This window comes from Myotis daubentonii, chromosome 14 (genome assembly GCF_963259705.1).
Source record: "Myotis daubentonii chromosome 14, mMyoDau2.1, whole genome shotgun sequence".
NCBI lineage: Eukaryota > Metazoa > Chordata > Mammalia > Chiroptera > Vespertilionidae > Myotis > Myotis daubentonii.
Window position 1 is genome coordinate 40,964,176 of NC_081853.1, and position 20,339 is coordinate 40,984,514.

The following is a 20,339-nucleotide window of genomic DNA, read 5'->3' on the forward strand; positions in this document are numbered from 1 at the left end:
GCTTCTTTTTTAGTCTAGTTTGGAAAATATGTTACATACAAAGTCCTATACTCTGTAAGTAATATTGCCAAAGCAGTATCAGGAGCATAACACACTAATCTCATTTTGCTGTTCTGAGCTTCTTTGTCCTGGGTGTGAATGGCAGTGTTTTAAATGAAAACAAGTTAGGTCCTAGTGTAGGATGGTTTATGTGTTTAGCTCTAAGCTGTTGTCCTGATCTTCACTACGTTTTTATGCCTGACTTCTCTAAGTTATAGTGACATACCTTTGCATGCATCTTCCCAGCAAACCTTGTTTCCCCTTGCTAGACTCGCCAGTGTCAGATAGAGCATGAACACAATGAAGGCTATACCTTGCCATGTTAAAAAGATTAAGTCAAAAGAGCCAATTTTACTGAGTTTTGAATATGTCAGGAAAACCAGAATGTTGCCCAGCTCTCTCAGAACACAATAGTATCAGTAAATTAAAATGAGAAAGGCTAAAGTATTACTTGATAAAAGGGCAAGTTAAGTTAGATTCTGAAGCATTATTACAGTTTTTATTTAATATTTACAAATTTATTCACCTCTTCATGAAATATAAATGCTTAAGAATCAACTAGCATGTCTTTTGCTTAATTAGAACAAACATGTTGCATGTTAAACTGGGAACTCAAGTTGGCTGGAGCAGAAATGTGCAAATAGCTACACGAATCAACTTGTAGTAAGTTGTTACCAGAACTGTACTTTGTAAACTTCTCTGGACCCCTTTATGGTTTTAAAAGCATCAGTCTGTTTCCATTTACTCTAGTCCTTCCTAAAACTATGAAGTTTCTCTCTTTTTCTGAAGGAATTACTTCTTTTTTATGAATAACTAGGGGCCCGGTGCATGAAATTCATGCACTGGGTGTGTGTGGGGGGGGGGAGTGTCCCTCAGCCCAGCCTGCCCCCTCTCACATACTGGGAGCCCTCAGGCATTGACCCCCATCACCCTCCAATCGCAGGATCGGCCCCTTGCCCAGGCCTGATGCCTCTGGCTGAGGCATCCGGCTCGGGCAGCGGGGACCCGCAGCTGCAGCGGCCCCGCGATCATGGGCTTCACTTTAGGCCCAGGCAAGGGACCCCTAGCTCCCGGGACTGCCAGCTTCGACCTTGCCCAGCTCCCATCGCTGGCTCCACCCCTACTTCCTGCTATCACTGGCCAGGGCGGCAAAGGCCCCTGATTCTCCGATCATGGCTGGGGGGCAGGGCAAACCCCAGGGCCGCCTTTGCCCTGCCCCCCAGCTCTTAGCTCCCCCCTGGGTTTCCAATCACTGTCAGTGGCAGGGGGCTTCTTCCTGCTTTCCCTTTCGCCTCCCTGCATTGTGCCTACATATGCAAATTAACCGCCATCTTGTTGGCAGTTAACTGTCAATCTTAGTTGGCAGTTAATTTGCATATAGCCCTGATTAGCCAATGAAAAGGGTAGCTCGTACGCCAATTACCATTTTTCTCTTTTATTAGTGTTGATTAGTGTTGATTAGTAATGTGTGTTTACTGCTTACTTGTACTATGTTAAATTTACAGAGAATTAGAAACTCATTAGTAAGTAAAATAATAACACATTTCAGAATTAAATGAGAATTGATTTTTACTTTTTTCAAGGAGTTTTAGTAAAGAATTATTGTTTCAGCAAGTCCTTGCTATAAGCAAGGTTCCTAGAGATACTCTCTTGAGAACAAGGAGGCGCAGGTACAGGCAAAATGTAACCTTCTGTTTCTTTTAAGGTCTTCCTAATAGATAATCAGAATGCTTTTTCAGAAGTTTTCATTTGTGTAGTATATAATAAGTTTCAAGTGTGTAGTATATATTTATTTTATATATATACTACCCCAATGACACACATTGCCATTGTAGTAATAAACCAGAAGATAGGCTGAAAAAAAATTTTTTTAACACCAAGAAGGAAATTCTTACATGACTCTGATGTTTTCTTCCTAAATGTTCTCTAGTCTAATATTCTTTAAATAGTCATACAGGCAGGCAGTAAGTGTATACACTTTAAGTAGTCAAATTAGTGATAACATTATCTCCATGCTGTCATCCCACCTGAAAATTTATTTGCAGGGTAGATTTTCTGTTTGTGGTCTGGGGAATGAAAATTAGGTCTGACTTCATGTCTTAATTATGCATCCACATGACCACAGTTGGGTTCTCACCAGCCACCGTTTGATGGCTGCCCGTGAAAATAAATGTTTCTATGATGTGAAGAAACTTAGACCAAGATCCTTGTAAATCTTGGTTAGTACCAAGGTGTGGAAGGTACATGAGGGATGTAGTACTTGAACCAAAGCAGATCCTTAGGCATCACCCTGGAGGCCTTTGTCACTCTCAGAGTCATCGCTGGACTTGAGGGGGGAAAAGAAATGTCCTACAAGTTGTTCCTGGAGAAGCCAGAAAACATTGCCCTTTAAGAACTCACCATCCAACAGCAGTTTGAACGTACTTAATGCTACTGAGTTGTCTACTCAAAAATGGGGGTAAAATGATAAACTGTATGTTACGTATATTTTATCACAATGAATAAAATTTTTAAAGAATCGACATCCGCTTTCTAAAAGCAGCTCACTATAGACACCAAACAGCTTGACCTACAGGTCAGCCCGTTGAGTGACAGTTTGACCCAGGGGAGACAGGAAAGGAAGTTGGGAAGCAGCCCTCTCTGCTCTTCAGCGAAGTGGCCCGAGTCCAGCAGCGTTAACACCCAGGCAGCAGGGAGGGCGAGCACTGGCTGTTGGCTTCTCTTCTCTTCTTTTGCCAGGTTTGCGATGATAATGATAATGAATGTGGTAACAACAGCAACAGCTGGCCAACTTTGAACCTACTGAGTAGCAGACACTATTCAGTGCTTCTCATTAGTTTTCTCATTTAATCCTCTCAACCCCCCTATGGGTGGGCACTGATGTTATTATCTGATTTTTGCAGGGGAGAAGCACAGGCTCAGAGAGGTTAGATTTGTTCAGGTAAGGGGTCAGAACTAGGATTTAGATTCATGGAGTTTGTCTCCAGAGCTTGGCCCCTTAACATCTGGGTCATACTACCCCAACCCTGGTCTCTGTGTGACACAGCTCAGATGTCGCTTCTGTGCACAGACACCACACTGACGCCTCAAGTTCAGTGTTTGGCTGTTCGACAGACATTTACCAAGCTCTGGATCAGACCTAAGGCCAGGGCAGGAAGGAAGGAGTAGTTAAAATACTTAGGTTAAAGTCCCTGCTCTTGAGATTAAAAGTACAAGATTTTGAAGGCGTTGGTGGTATAGTGGTGAGCATAGCTGCCTTCCAAAAGTACAAGATTTTGACTGTATGTGAATCATCACGTAAAACCAGGGCTTGCGTTCACCATGAGGGCTGTGGTGACCAGTGATGGAAGCCCTCTGCCTCAGGATGCCTGTTCGGCCAGGATGTCCTGTGTTAGAAACACCACCCGCAGCCCTGGGGCTAGGACACCAGGTGCTCCCTTGCAGGGAGCCCAGAATGCTTTCATCAGCGGATCAGCAGTGTCTACCCCTTCGGCTGGGTAGAGGACTCTCAACGTTAACCAGGGTGGAGCGGGAGGGTGGGGGCTCTTTCTCAGTCCTCAGACTCCCTCACCAGGGAGACAAACAGACTAATCCAAGGTGTATATAAAGTTTCTGTCAGAATGTTGGTAAAATATTCTGCATCATGTACCAATCCTAGGGACTGGTTATTCACTACACCTGTATTTCCTCAGTTTATCCCAAATTTTAGGCAGGGCAGGAATTGATCTTCCTCCTTCCTCATCTTGCTTACTGTTAGCAAAATATCCAGCATTATAAAAGGCTCATGGTAAACATCTATTTAACTGAATTAATAGTCACTATTATTGAGGCACCAGGTAAAAAGGGCCTAATTATGGAAAGTAACCAAAGAGAGGATTTTGAGTTTGAACATTTCTACAGTTCCAAGAGCTAAGTAGTCAGGAGCTCGCACGAGGAAGACTACGTGTGTGTGTGTGTGTGTGTGTGTGTGTGTGTGTGTGTGTGTGTGTGTGTGTATCCCCACTGCTCAGCTCAGAGTCTGCACAGTCAGCAGTCCCAGCTCCTTCATTGTGAGCAGAACCTGGACCACTGTTTATTTTACAAATTGCACTTTTGAACTTTTAAAAATGTGAGGTCTTGTGGCATCTCTGTTAGCTGCCCTCATCTCTCCCTCAGCTTTCACCCGTGAATGCCAGCACAGTGGGAAATACTCTTCAACTACCATTCAAGGCTATGGCCATAAATCATCCAGAAAAACATTGACCTCTAGTTTGACTGAAACCTAGCAGCCTGTTTTCCCCCATTCCCTGCTATTTCCAGCCAGTCTTTTAACTTCCCAAATATAGGATATCTTGCTTTAGTATTACTTAAGTGTTGCCATTAGAGTCAGTCATTCTATAGCAAAATGAATTTTTCAAAGTGTATTAATAGTATTTTTCATATAAAAAATTTAAATGTAAAGAGAAAGTTCCTTATTTTCTCAATTTTAACAAACATTTTCCTGTTGATTCATGATCACCTTTATTATATCTGCCCGAGGGTCTTACAGATCAAAGTTGAAGATTATATCAGGAGTGTCCTTTTGCGTATCAGTCATAAAGTTAGCCTGTGGCCTTATAAGTAAGATAAAATCAATAAATTACTTGAGATGTTTCCATTGTTAATATAGCCCAAAACATTCTACATTTTCTTTTTATGGAATGACAGAAATCTTTGGTCATATTTTCGTAAAACACAATTCTACATCAAGAACCAATGATATTATAAACTTTATATTTGTAAATTTTTTAGGGAGGAAAAGGGATAACTACAAAGACATACAACTTGTGGGCTTGGAGTAAAGCAGTTTTCCAAAAGTGTCTACGTTTTTTACAGTTCTTTATCAAAGTATGGGTATGCTGGTAGCCATAATGAGGGGGCCTTTGTTTTGGTTGATGATTTTTAATCTACCATTTACATGAATAAACTGATATAGCTTGTGAAATGGATTGTAAATTAACCATTTAAAATTGGACATTTGTTTCTGAAGAAAATGGTTATTACTTAAGTAATAACAATGTTACTTAAGTTATTATGAAGTCAAAGATTACTCTTGAAATATGTCATACAAACTTATGGTTTAGAATTTTATCCTTTATGTCACTTACATGGCTTAAGCATGTATATCTCAGGAATCCAGCGTTTCTTCTATACCATCAAAATGTATATTTTAAATTAACTCATAAAAGTCCTGCGTGACTTTAAAACACGCTAACATTCTATGATTCTGAAATAGTGCACACAGAATTGGTATGTTGTATAAAATTATTCCTTTCTTTACCTATCAGTAATGTGCTTTATGCAATTGAGATTCAGCTTCCTAATCATTCACTCAATTTTTCAAAGATAAAGAGCATAGCAGACCTCATCCATAAGGTTTTCAAGAGGTTAGTTATCAATTCTTTATTAGCAAGTTACTCTGTCACTGTATTTTTCTATCCCCTTGTCCACAAACGAGGCTTAGGTAGCCTTTCTTGGAGTTTATAGGGATCTGACAAATTCCATTAGAAAGTCAGTCTAGCTTTTTGTTTCTCTTGACATCAGCACACTAGGTCAGCCTATGTCTGAGAGGAGCGTGTCAAAATGGTTGTCTTACTGCATTTCTCATTGTTATTCTCTGGGGTGATATCCCTTGAAGGTCATATTATAGATCGTTTTATCAAAGGAATGTCAAGAATAGTAGCTGGGCAAGAGTCGGTTCCACCTAATCAGATATGTCCTCCAAAGCCACTAGCAGCTGATGCCCTAACAAAACCTGGTTGCCAAAGTATTTCACCATGACTTTGAGCTAGTCTCAAGCTTACCATGTCTGATCTGCACATTCATTCCCAGACCTCAAAAATACATTGCTCAGTGTCTTTTATTCTGTAAATATGGTGTGAAAGCCCAGATCAATCCAAGTATGCAAACAGTATTTACTTTACTATTGCTCCTCCTCGGCCCTGCGCTTTTATGCACCTAAGTACATACACACACACACACACACACACACACACACACACACAATTTATCAGCATATACATAAATGTTTTCAGTTTAAAGCTTGAGTCTCATAGTTACTTAAAAGCAAGTCTGGTAGTGAGTCCAGAAGATGTTTGGACCATCCTGAAATCAGTCTTCAAGAAAAGGAGGTTCAAGGTAACAGCTCATCAGCAGGTTTTCCCTAAAGTGGGCTCACCTGTGGTTAATTTATAGAATTTCACCCTTAATTTAACTTGCAGTATATTGTAGGAGGGATGGTGTGTACCAACTTTCTGAATATGACAGTTACCTAGGATCTATCTGCTGGATATGGCCCATCTAGTATGAGCACCCTGGTTTGCATGCTTCAGCACTTATTTTCACTGAAATCTGCTCATCTAGATGTTATTTATTGACCAGTTCAAGCACCAAAACTAAATTTTTATAGACAACCTTTACTCTCATGATAGGTTATTACGTACCATTTCCTAATGAGATCACTCAAATAAATTAGATCAGTCAAATAAATCACCAGAATAATGAAGTCTCAACAGAGCATAATGTAATGATTTGCTGTAGGTATGGGATGAACATATTGAACTCCATGGACTTTAGTTTTGACAGGTTAAAAATAACCAGCTAATGAAATTAAGCACTAAAGTTTTATTCTTCTGTTGTCTCTAGAGAAACAATTAATTCGTTTTTATTTTGGTTTATAACTTGATTATACATTGAGGGCTGCTTGTTAATACAACCATGCACCTAGGTGCAGGCAATCCCAAAGAGCCATTGGGCATGGAATGCATTAAAATTTTGTTTTTACTGCCTTGTAATCAGCCTTAACTATGACCTGTCACCCTTACACTAGATTACCAGTGGGTCTTTGTCACATATCATGTACGACTAGACTAAAGACTTGAACTTAGCGCAAATGAGAATTAGGTTTAAATTACTAAGCTAATTTTCATTTCTGGATTTAAAATTTAATTACTTGCTTCCAGAAATAAGAGATACATAGTTGTATTTAATACCAGCAGGCCCCGTCTGTCTGTCCTGCCATAATCAGTTTATATATCCTTCCCCTTTTTTTCTTCCTTTTTTTTTCTTTTTGTAGTATAATATTAAATTAACAGCACAATATCTACTCTTCATTCCAATAAGAATTTTAAAGTCTGGATAAAATATTTAGCATGAGTTAACACCACAGTAGCTTGGCAGCATGTACATTAGAAATAACCTCTAATGAAGTTAAACACTGATGCTTAATTCTTTTGTTATCTTTATAGGAATAGTTCTCCTATATTATTTTTATTTATTACTGATTTTTATGATTATTTTATACTGAGAAATTTATGTATTTTTTAAAATATTTTTTATTTATTTCAGAGAGGAAGGGAGAGCTAGAAATATCAATGATGAGAGAGAATCATTGATCAGCTGCCTCCTGCGTGCCCCACAAGGGGTATCAAACCCGCAACCCAGGCATATGCCCTGACCAAGAATTGAACCATCACCTCCTGGTTCATAGGTTGACGCTCAACCACTGGCTGGGCTAGACTAAGCAATTTAAATATGTACAGATCTATAGGTATCTGTTAGACCTAACTTACAAATGAAAATATAGTCATTGCTCATGCAAGTAGTGGGTGTTAATACCAGCAGGCCCCATCTGTCTGTCCTGCCATAAGCAGTTTATATATCCTTCCCCTTTTTTCTTCCTTTTTTTTTCTTTTTGTAGTATAATATTAAATTAACAGCACAATATCTACTCTTCATTCCAATAAGAATTTTAAAGTCTGGATAAAATATTTAGCATGAGTAACACCACAGTAGCTTGGCAGCATGTACATTAGAATGGGATCCCTCATTAACTCATTGCAGAGGGATCACGAGAATTCTCGTGTTTTCTACTCTAAGGCTTGTGGCCAATCACAAGAATTCTTTAAAAAGATATTAGCTTGTAAGAACATGTAATAAATAACTTCAAAATGCAATGGGTATTTAATTTTAAAGTGTGCCTTTAACATTTATGTAAAATGTTTTTTGTACTCGTTCAATAGAAACTTATCTGGCCACTGGGTAAAGCTAGCAATAAAACTACTGGCCCTCAATGTGTTAAAATGTCATTTGAGCCCAGCTGGTGTGGCTCAGTGGTTGAGTGTCAACCCGTGAAACAAGGGCCATCCGTTCAATTCCCGGTCAGGGCACATGCCTGGGTTTCAGACTCAGTCCCCAGTAGGGGGTGTGCAGGAGGCAGCTGATCAATGTTTCTCTTATCGATGTTTCTATCCCTCTCCCTTCCTCTCTCTCTAAAAGTCAATAAAAACATTTTTTAAATGTCATTTGAAAGGCTAAATCATCAGTGAGTGCCAAATTTCCATGAAGAATGGCTTAGCACAGCCAGCTACATGGGCAGTAATAATCAAAACCAGGCTTAGAAGTAGGGAGTGGAAAAGATACCGTTTTGAGTCACAATGCACTGGGTCCGCGTAGCAGAGTGCAAGGTGGCTTTCAGCCATGTGATTTGAAGAACCCAGAATTTCTCTTAGTCACAAGACACAACTAAATTGTATACATACTCTTTCATTCCAATTATTTTGGTAATTTATTTGTGCTAAGTGTGGTCTCTATAGTTCTCTTTGAAAATGTACATACTTCACCCCCTGGCAGTGGGCAAGGAGACACCTGATTGGTGGTGTTGCTATTATATCAATCCGGGGCAAAGCAGGTATACAGTCCTTAGTTTATCCTAGCTTGATGCCTGTGTCGGTGGCCAGAGCTGTTTCATGCCTGAGCCACATTAAAAAAAAAAAAAGAAAGAAAAGAAAAAGAAAAAGGAAATGTACATACCTCTGGAAAAGATGGCACATTAGTTATATGAAACTGAACTCTCTTCCTTTGGGAGAGAAAGATATGTGTCAGGAAGAGAAATATGCCAGGGAATTAGCCAGATGGGGAGGGAGGCACCCAGATACAAGCTAGATGTCCCCTACTTCACACAGTTGCTGTGCAATCAGAGAGAAGCCAACTTTGAATTACTGTACTATAGTCTTGTGATGAGTCTTGAGAAAGTTGAAGAGTTTTGATGTATGTCCTTGTCCCCAAATAGGCCTGGCTTTTTTCTTTTCTTTTTTCTTAAGTGAAATTGAGAGGCTTGCAGCTGGGCTGAGCAGTATAAAGGTAAGAAAGGTCAACAGGTTATAGAGGCAAGTGCAACAGGGCTCGTTAAGAGTAATCAAAGGCCTACTTAGGAAAGCAGCAGGAAGCGGAAGATTGAGATTTCCACCCTAGCGAGGTTATAGGGGCCATCTGCCAAAGAGAAGTTGGCTTAACTCTGAAACAGTTTAAAATCCAGTTTAAAATGCCGATTAGGAAAATCCCCCAATAAGCAGTTTGATCTTTTCCCTTCTCTCACATACAAGATGAGATGATTCTGCCCAAATCATTCAGCATTATTTTAAAGGAGTTAATAATGTGTATGAAGATTACTGTGGCGGGGGCTTCAGCCACCTCTTTTCTTTCCTCCTCTTTGTGTTTTAAGAGCCCCCTCATGAGATCAGTGGTTTCATTTTCTTCTTCCCCAGAGATTGGTCTCCCTAGGGAAGCCCAGAATGACCATGTAGGCTGTCCAACTTCTTGTCAGGAGTTATTGCTCATGAGGCTATTAAAAGGGAAACCAGTTCGTATTGAGGCATTATTTTAATGTCAACACTTAATACTTAGTGAGCATCAAGAGTTTTTGTTTTTGAATAATGATTTCACACTAGTCTATTTTATAGTATTCTCTCACTTTAACATGTTTGCTTCTTTGAAAATTTCTATTTCCTTCATTAATAGTAAGAACTAAAGAGGAGGACAGGACTTTAGAATAGTCTCTGTTGTAGATAAAAGTTTAATTGAGGGTATTGAAAAGTAATTCAATGGGTAAAAAACATCTGAAACATAAGTTATTGGCAAAAATGTATCTGTATTCATAATTGGCCTTTGCCACTGAGGATCTGGGGGTGGGGTGAGGGGAATAGAAGGTTTTGAGAGAGGGACCTTGGGCCTTGCGTGGCCAGGTTTATGTCCTTAGAGACTAAAAAGCTTAGTTCATCTGAGAGTGGAGAGCATGGATACAGGGAGACTTTCAGAAGGGTGTCTTGATGGTCTGGGTAGGAGTGACAGAGCCCATACAGAGGAAGAAGAGCAGAAGGGCCGAGGACTGTTAGGGAGTCAGAATCCCCAGGACTGGTTTCCTAACCTGTGACAGCGCCACTAGGAACTGGGTGAGCCTGACTGTGCCTGGTCCCCACAAAGGTCCAGGCCAGTTGAGGTGAACAAGAAGGATGCATTTCAAGACCAGTGCATATTGTTTAGTCAGTTCATGGTACCTGGTCGGTTAACGGTCCTGTCAGCCCACTAAGCCATCTCCCATTTTCCGCTAGCAGAAAAAATGGAAAACAAGGGCCATAATTTACCACCTAGGGCATATTAGAATTTATTTGGACATGGTTCTTCACCTATATCAGAAGGATATAGGAAGAGTTCGAATCCTAGAAATAGATCTGCCCACGTTGCTGAAGCAGAAGTAGGGGAGAAGCAGTAGTATATGGACCAAGTATGGTGTGGCGGATCATGTTGCCCAAGAGGTTAAAACAACAGTAGGTTCAAGTTTAGGTGTGATGTCTGAACTAAAACAGGAAACTACCGAATATTACTAAATATAGCAATCTTTATAAATTATAAGGATTGAAACCTATAAGCACTAAAAGAAGATAGCAGTGAAGCTTGAAGACAAAACAAGACATCACTTTTAGAAAATCGCTCATATTCTCTTCTTTAGCAGATATAGCTCAATATTAAACCACAAAAAAATTGGCGCTGGTGCTGCCCAAATGCTTTTCATCTCAAGTCAGTGACTAGGAGAGCTGCTGATCCTACACTATAATGTCATTTAGGCGCGAGCATGGGAAGGAGGAAGGATGTTCAGCCCGGGAACCTGATACCACCTACAAACTAAATTCCATCTCTGACCAGTGGGTCTGATGACTCATTACTTCATTTGTTAAACACTTACTGAATGTCCATCCACAGTCCACAGACTGCTGGTTTTGCGATGCCCTCAGGAGAGGGGAGAGTCAGCAGGCAGAGTGCTCCGTGCCCTCCTCAGTGACAGTCAGATTCAACAGAGGATTCAGCAGCATCCCTTTCGGAAGAGAGGATAAGAGCAAGGCCTCAGCCCAAATCAAAGCCCACACCTTCAGTGGAAAGTCATTCCTCAGCATGGAAAGCATCCTTATGACTCACCAAGCAGCCTCACCACAGACTTTCAGCACCAGAGGCAGCAGAGTGATCTAGTAAACTGAAACCACTGAGATTCTTGTCCAGCTCTGGCTCTGACCTGGGTATTTCTATCTCTGGACTTAAGTCCAGATTGAGAGTGTGGACATGTGTGATATCTAAGGCATGACTGCTGTATGCACCTCCACTCTCAAAACCATCTCCTGTCCCACTCCTAGCTACTGAATAGGGATGTGGGCAAAAAAGACTATTTGAGGGGAAAATTAATAAATTAGATAGCAATTTGTAGTGGATGGACTACATTTGAGAACTGTAATATATATTTATTTTGAAGAAAAGGTGTGCATTACAAACAAGTCCTGTTAGATTATTGTTGTGATTTTTATTTCAGTCAGGGCTGGAAGTACAGGGAAGAGGATCAGGATAATTTCTGGTCTCATAGCCAGACACCATGAGAAAAATACTCCAATAAGAGGATTATTTTCCATATTTGGCAGGAACAAATGTTAGTAGAGAATGCCTTATATTTAAAAAATGAAACAAAAACCTGGATTCCTGGTCAGTGTAGGCCAATGGGGCATAAACTATTCTCTCTTTAAAATCTGGCGTCATTAGATAACGTGTAGGTGAGGGTGTGGAGAACTGGAACCCTCACATTGCTAGTGGGGATATAAACAGGTGTATCCTCTTTGGACAGCACTTTGGCAGTTCCTCTAATGGTTAAGCATGGTTACCATATGATCAAGCAACTCCACTCCTAGGTATATATACCCAAGAGGAGTGAAAACATGTCCATGCAAAACTTGTACACAGATGTTTCTAGCAGCATTACTCATAATAGCCAGAAAGAGAAAACAAACCACATGTCACCAGCTGATGAGTGGATTAACATTATGTGGTATATTCATACTATAAAATATTATTTGGCAAAAAAAAAAGGCGGGGGGCGGATGAAGGCCCTAGCTGGTTTGGCTCAGTGGATAGAGCATTGGCCTGTGGACTGAAGAATCCCGGGTTTGATTCCAGTCAAGGGCATATGTCTGCATTGTGGGTTTGATCCCCTGTGTGAGGCATGTAGGAGGCAGCCAGTCAATGATTCTCTTTCATCATTGATGTTTCTATCTCTCTCTCCCTCTCCCTTCCTCTCTAAAATCAATAAATGTATTTAAAGGCGGGGGGTGCTAGCTGGTTTTGCTCAGTGGATAGAGAGTTGGCGTGCGGACTGAAGGGCCCCGGGTTCAATTCCGGTCAAGGGCACGTGCCCTGATTGCGGGCTCTACCCCGGGTGGGGGGCCTGCAGGAGGCAGCCGATCAATGATTCTCTCTCATCATTGATGTTTCTATCTCTCCCTTCCTCTCCCTTCCTTTCTGAACTCAATAAAAATATATTTTAAAAAATAAAAAATTAAAAGGCAGGTAGGGATGAAGTACTGATGCATGTTACAACATGGGTGAGGCTTGAAAACATTGTGTGAAAGAAGCCAGTTGCAAAAGACCACATGTTGTATGGGTCCATTTATGTGAAATGTCCAAAATAGACAACTATATAGAGATAGAAAATAAATAAGTAAATTTCTGGATTCCAAGGGATGGAGAATTTGGAGAGCTGGAGAGTAACTGCTAATAGGTGCAAGGTTTCTTTTGGGGATGATGAAAACATTCCAAAATGGATTGTGCAAATGGTTACATGACTGTGAATGTACAAAAACCTCTGAAGTGTATGCATTGAATAGGTAAATCGTATGGTTTATGAATTATATCTCAATAGAGCTGCTTTTATTATTTTTTCATATATTTTTATTAATTTTAGAGGGAGAGAGAGAAACATCCGTGATGAGAGAGAATCGGCTGCCTCCTGCACACCCCACACTGGGGATCGAGCCTGTAACCTGGGTATGTGTCCTGACCTGGAATTGAACCTTGACCTCCTGGTTCATAGGTTCGTAGGTTGATGCTCAACCACTGAGCCACATCAGCCGGGCAAACCTGCTTTTAAAAAAATATCTAGCTTTGATGTCTTGGCATCTTTGACTCTTTCCTACTTCCTGCAGCCACAGCTTTTTCCAGTGGTATTTTTGGGAAAGTAATCTGTGACTCTTTGGTATCTCAAGTCCTCCAGTGTAAGGATATTTTCTAAATTCATTAGGAATTATTGCTTAACTAAGCCTAGAACCGCAATCCAATAGCTTCTCAGTAGGAATGCACCATCTGTGCTCTTCTTTAGATGAATCTATTCTAACATCACTTTATGTTTAAAAACACATTGATTTAATGTATATAGCACTGCTATGTAGGTTTATAGGATGAGTTTTTAAGTTTTAAAAATAATTGATCAACAGTATAGGTTATAGCCAGTGTATTTTTATTGTTTATTGAGTGATCTCGACTCAGGAGGCATTAATATGGAATGGTTTTCATTTTCTCCAGTCACTGGCTTAGGCCATGTTTTGTTGAACCTTGCTTTTTCTGTCTCTTAACAATATTTAGCAGATCTCATAGCATTCAGGCCACTTTCAGTTAGTAGAAGATCAGCATGCTCCATTTTTAAACTCCTGTCTTATACCTGATTTTAATCTAATTTCCTTATAGTAGGGGCTAGATACTGGATGAGAACTGAGTTCCTTCACCTAATTCCCCCTGCCATCCATGCCATCCTCCCCATGCCATCCATGCCTTCTGGGTGACAGGTGTCAAAATGCTGCTTCATATTGGGGAATGTGGAGAGTTCCCTTTCCAGTTCCCTGATGTGGGAGACACAACCTCCTTGACTGACCCCTTCCCCAGTGGTATACTATCTGGGGGCAGGTATGGTGTGGTGATATGTGAATATGTACCTAAATTTATTATACATGTTTCTGATGTGTAGTACCCAAATAAAACATACAATACTCTAATGCAACTCCCACATAGCCAATTAATTCTCCCAGAAGACTTTCAATGATTTTTGCTAAAACTTATATGTATCCATCTTATTGTTGCAGCAGAAAAATGAGTGTGGTTTTAACATGAATGTTGGGTGATGTTTTCATTTAAATTAAGAACTAAGACAAAAGTGAAACAAAGAAGAAAAATGTTGGAACTTCACTTGTTAGTCAATGTCATGAGCAAATTCTTTGCTGAATAAGATAATAGTTTCAAATACTGGAAGAATATATTCTTCAATTTTTATGCTATTCAAAATGTAAAAACTCTCGACATGATACATTTTTTTAGTTTAATCTGCTTTATTAGCATTTTTCCATCACTTTCTTAACTGCAGGCAACAAAAATAAATCAAATCCTAATTTGCAGCATTTGCCAATTCCAGCTACATAAATAACGTTACTGAATGCATAATTGGACCAAGATGAAGGGTAGCACGCTGTTCTTTTCTACCATGCAGATAATAGCAGTAAAATAATTAAGGAATGAAGTTTAAGTATTTGTTACCTTTTTATAAAATATTTCACTGTAACTTTATATAACTAAATTTTAATAATGGCTGTGTTTAAATTCCTAAAAATTTAAAAATTAGCTAACCAGCTGGCTCAAGAACACTGCTGCCCCCTCACACAGCATGCTCCTAAGCCTTGTAGCTACTGGGGTCCCCTCCACTGGAAGCTGCCTTCCTGATAGGACATGGAAGAGATAGCAGGATAGACTGCTTCTTTGGTGTCTCTCTCTCTCTCTCTCTCCCCCCCCCCCACTCCCTCCCTCCCTCCCTCCCTCTCAATGTCAAGGGGTAAATCAGCAGGGCAGCTGCCTGAGCAGCTCATATCTGGTTTAAGTCTCCAGCCAGGAAGTCTCTCAGTGCCCTCCTCACATCGCTTGGAGAAGGAAAGGTTCTTCTCTCCCCGTTTTAGTGTTGGTGGGAGGAGAGAAGACAGGGAAGCTGCACCCCACACACCACACTCCCGGGTGGGAACTCTGTATTCCCACAAAGCTTTCTCCCCTTTTCCATATCTTAGGCATCTGGGGCTGTCAGAGCCAGCTCATCTTTTCTTAATAAGTCTTGAGGTATTAATGTCTTTTTAGAATTGGAGGTACTTGATACCTCTTTTTAGCATCACCAGTTATTAATTCTTGAGTAATAGCATATCTTGCTAGACTTGTATGCAGTTTTATTTAGCACTCTCAAATTTAAACCTAGTTTCATAATGTCCATCATTTGGTTTAAATCATAGACATGATAACTTTCTCCCTAAATTACTTTGTTTATATATATATACACACTCATACATATATAACGTATTTTACATATATAATGTATGTACTATATATGTGTGTGTGTTTGTGTGTGTCTTTTCAGGGTACTTAATCTTTCTGGTTTGGATTAGGCCTATAATTAGAAGTCAGGTTTCCCTACATTTCAAAATGCAAAAACCTTAACTTTGTCCTACTCACTTGATTTTTAATTAGTAGACCCAGAGGAATTCAGATCTTCTAAGTCTTGATAATGTTCTTCAAGGAGACATGAGATTCCTGTAACCCTGGGGTGAAATAGCTTTAATTGGTCCAAATCTTAATTAACCTCATCAAGATTAGGGTTCTCCAAATAAAATTGTAGTGAACGAAAGGAATTGGGAAGAGCAAGAACTTACCCTACCAGATATCAAAGCAAACTATAAAACTATAGTGAGAAAAACAGGAGGAATACAATGCAAAAGACAAATTAACCTATTGAAAGAATATCAAGTGAAGAATCAAGTCCAGATATGTATAAGAACCTTGTGTATGATAAAGCTAACATTGCACATAAAAGCTACTATATCTAACTGTAGAGGAATATTTCTAAAATACTAGCTTGGATGGAGAGGGCCTTTATAAATAAGCATGACACCAAACCAGAAAATATAATAAATCCCTCCCTCCTACTCTCTCTGAAAAAAGCAATGGAAAAATTACCTCAGGCCCTCGTCGGTTTGGCTCAGTGGATAGAGCATCATACTGGGGACTGAAGGGTCCCAGCTTTGATTCTGGTCAAGGGCACAGGCCTGGGTTGTAGGCTCAATCCCCAGTGCGGGATGTGCGGGAGGCAGCCGATCAATGATTCTCCCTTATCATTGATGTTTCCATCTCTCTCTCCCTCTCTCTTCCTCTCTGAAATCAATAAAAATATATTTTTTTTAAATGACCTCAGGTGAAGATTAACAAAAAAAATTTTTTTTAAATCAATGAACAGCCTAAGGCAAGGATGAATGTTCCCATAATAAAGTGATCTGAGATACAAGAATAGATATGAAATTTTAAGAATTTAAGTAATATAACTATTAAAGCTGATACATTTTTAAAGTTTATCATTATGATACAGCAGTGTGACTTCTCAGCACTGCCAGCTGCTAGGTGGCTCCTTTGCACAACACATTAAAAATATTTACTAGTAAATAGATGTCTTCAGCCCTAGCCCGTTTGGCTCAGTCGATAGAGCATCTGCCTGCAGACTGAAAGGTCTTGGGTTCAGTTCCGGTCAAGGGCACATGCCTGGGTTGCGTGTTTGATCCCCAGTGTGGGGCACTCAAGAGGCAGCCAATCAATGATTCTCTCTCATCATTGATGTTTCTATCTCTTTCTCCCTCTCCCTTCCTCTCTGAAATCAATAAAAATATATTTAAAAATAAACTACCCATTAAAAAAAAATGAAAGCCCTAGCTGGTTTGGCTCAGTGGACAGAGTGTCAGCCTGTGGACTGAAGGGTCCCAGGTTTGATTCGGGTCAAGGGCACATGCCTGGGTTGCAGCCTGGATCCCCATTAGGGGATGTGCAGGAGGCAGCTGATCAATGAGTCTCTCTCATCATTGATGTTTCTATTTCTCTCTCCCTCTCCCTTCTTCTCTAAAATCAATAAAAATATATATAAAAAAAAAGACTTACCTCCTCAACTCCTGGACTTAAAGATTTGGCTGATGGTGACATTACAGTGTCATTAAAGCATTTCCACCAACTGCAACTGTGGGCAGTGCTTAAAGAAAATGCTTTTTTAATAAGAAGCTAGCATAAGATTTTTGCCCTTACATTTTGATTTCTAATATTTTTACATTAATTTGCTGCTTCACACAATCATTGGATGTGCTGCTTTCTCTACCAGTAGCCATTAGTTATTACCAAGTCCTTTTCTGTTAGTATCTGCATGGACAGACTCTTTATGGAGGCTGAGCCAGAGCTACAGTTTAAGCAGTGGCCTTGGACACTGGCCGGCAGAGCCTGTGGACCTTGGCAATGTGGGCATGCGCATGTTTCCCAAGCTTGAGGTGAGCAGTGTAGGCAAGTTGATTGAGCTTTTGGCTGCTGCCCTCTGAGATCTTGGCCTTGACTTCCTTTGACTTTACCTGGCCCTTGATAACCTGGACATGTGCGCTCATGGTCTTGGCAGAAATTGTAGGAGACTTAAGTATCCATTTCCACTGATGAACTTTCTGGATTTCTTTAGTAAAAAGGAGGAAGATTGATTGGTGATAATCTCAAAGATTGATTATGACTGGGGAAAGTAGTAGTAATCTAGAATCCCAAAATTATGGGAAATTTTTCCTTCTTAAGAAATTGTGAAAGGAATAAGGTCGATTAATATGTTTAGAGACTATTATTTCATATAATATGTCTGTAGCCATGAAATATGAAATCTCATAACAAGAGTCCACCTCACTTAGATTTATAATTATAAAAACACTAAACAAAAAGTTCTTACTCTATTAAATTCACTGTGATAGTTATTGGTAGCACATATGTTGCATAATTTCAGTTGTTATTTGCAGTCTTAACTTTCTTCCATTCAGTAAAAAATTTTAGCATGAACTATTTGATTAATAACACATGATTTTTAAATACCTTCATTTTGTACTTTCATTTGTTCATTTATACTTCAAACTGATGTAAGAGTTGCATAAATTTGCCAAGTGCACAGTAGTGTTCTTCACAGCAGGGTTTATAAAGCAAAATGATTGTAGAGAACCCAAATGTCTAAATAGGAAATTGGTTATTAATTCAGATAAATATTAAAAATGATGAGCTAGAACTGTACTGATTGATATAAAGTTATTTACCATATAGCAATTTTTTAATCAAAAGATTACAAAAGCAAACTATAAGGTAATCTTTATTAAATGTATATTTAGAAAAGAAGTCTAGGAAGATATGTCAAAATGTTAACAATACGTGTGTTTTTTTTAATCAGGGAAAGAGTAAAATTAAAGAATGGAGGTAAAGGGTGCATTCTGGAATCTCCAGAAACCTAAATTACTTTTTTTTCTTTGATTTTTTTAAAAAATGTTGTTTCTGTCTGGATAGAGAGCTCATGACCAAGTAGGATTTATCCCAGGGATGCAAGGATGGTACAATATCCGCAAATCAATAAACGTGATATATCACATAAACAAATTGAAAGAAAAAAACCACATGGTCATATCAATTGATGCAGAAAAAGCATTTTACAAAATCCAACACCCATTTTTGATAAAAACTCTCAGCAAGGTGGGAATAGAAGGATCATACCTCAACATAATAAAAGCCATATATGACAAACCCACAGCCAACATCATACTCAATGGACAAAAACTAAAACCATTTCCCCTAAGAACAGGAACAAGACAGGGATGCCCACTTTCACCACTCCTGTTCGACATAGTACTGGAAGTATTAGCCATTGCAATTAGACAAGAAGAAGAAATAATAGGCATCCAGATTGGAAAAGAAGAAATAAAACTGTCCTTATTTGCAGATGACATGATATTGTACATAAAAAACCCTAAAGACTCCATCAAAAAACTATTAGACTTAATAAATGAATTTGGCAATGTAGCAGGATACAAAATTAATGCCAAGAAATCTATGGCATTTCTATACACCAATAGTGAACTTACAGAAAGAGAGACTAAAAAAGCAATCCCATTTACTATCGCACCAAAAAAATTAAGATACCTAGGAATAAACTTAACTAAAGAGGTAAAAGACCTCTACTCAGAAAACTACAGGATGTTGAAAAAAGAGATAGAGGAAGACATAAACAGATGGAAGAACATACCATATTCATGGATTGGTAGAATCAACATCATTAAAATGTCCATACTTCCCAAAGCAATCTATAAATTCAACGCACTTCCCATTAAAATACCAATGGCATATTTCACAGACCTAGAATGAACTCTCCAAAAATTCATCTGGAATATAAAAAGACCCTGAATAGCTGCAGCGATCCTGAGAAAGAACAACAAAGTAGGTGGGATCTCAATACCAGATATCAAGGTGTATTACAAAGCCACTGTCCTCAAAACTGCCTGGTACTGGCACAAGAACAGACATATAGATCACTGGAATAGAATAGAGAGCCCAGAAATTGACCCGAGCCAATATGCTCAATTAATATTTGACAAAGGAGGCAAGAACACACAATGGAGTCAAGATAGTCTCTTCAATAAATGGTGTTGGGAAAATTGGACAGATATATGCAAGAAAATGAAACTAGACCACCAACTTACACCATACACAAAAATAAACTCAAAATGGATAAAGGACTTAAATGTAAGATGGGAAACCATAAAAATACTAGAGGAATCCAAAGGCAACAAAATCTCAGACATATGCCAAAGCAATTTCTTCACAGACACAGCTCCTAGGGCATTGGAAACTAAAGAGAAAATAAACAAATGGGACTACATCAAAATAAAAAGCTTCTGCACAGCAAAAGAAACCATCAACAAAACAACAAGAAAGCCCACTGCATGGGAGAACATATTTGCCAATGTTATCACCGATAAAGGATTTAATCTCCAACATTTATAGGGAACTCATACAGCTTAACAAAAGGAAGATAAACAATCCAATCAAAAAATGGGCAAAGGACCTAAATAGACACCTTTCAAAAGAGGACATTCAGAAAGCCAAGAGACATATGAAAACATGTTCAAAGTCACTAATCATCTGAGAGATACAAATCAAAACGACAATGAGGTACCATCTCACACCTGTCAGAATGGCTATCATCAACAAATCAACAAACGACAAATGTTGGAGAGGATGTGGAGAAAAAGGAACACTCGTGCACTGCTGGTTGGAATGCAGACTGGTGC

At 39.3% G+C, this 20,339-nt stretch overlaps 1 protein-coding gene and 1 pseudogene across 2 annotated transcripts in view; both read left to right on the forward strand.

The window, feature by feature from the left end:
• The window catches only part of LOC132215607 (ubiquitin-conjugating enzyme E2 E2), a 260,737-nt gene that overhangs the window by 238,126 nt on the left and 2,272 nt on the right, over positions 1-20,339 (forward strand). The gene's annotated exons all lie outside the window — the stretch shown is intronic.
• On the forward strand, positions 8,678-8,821 carry LOC132215946 (small nucleolar RNA SNORA48; annotated as a pseudogene).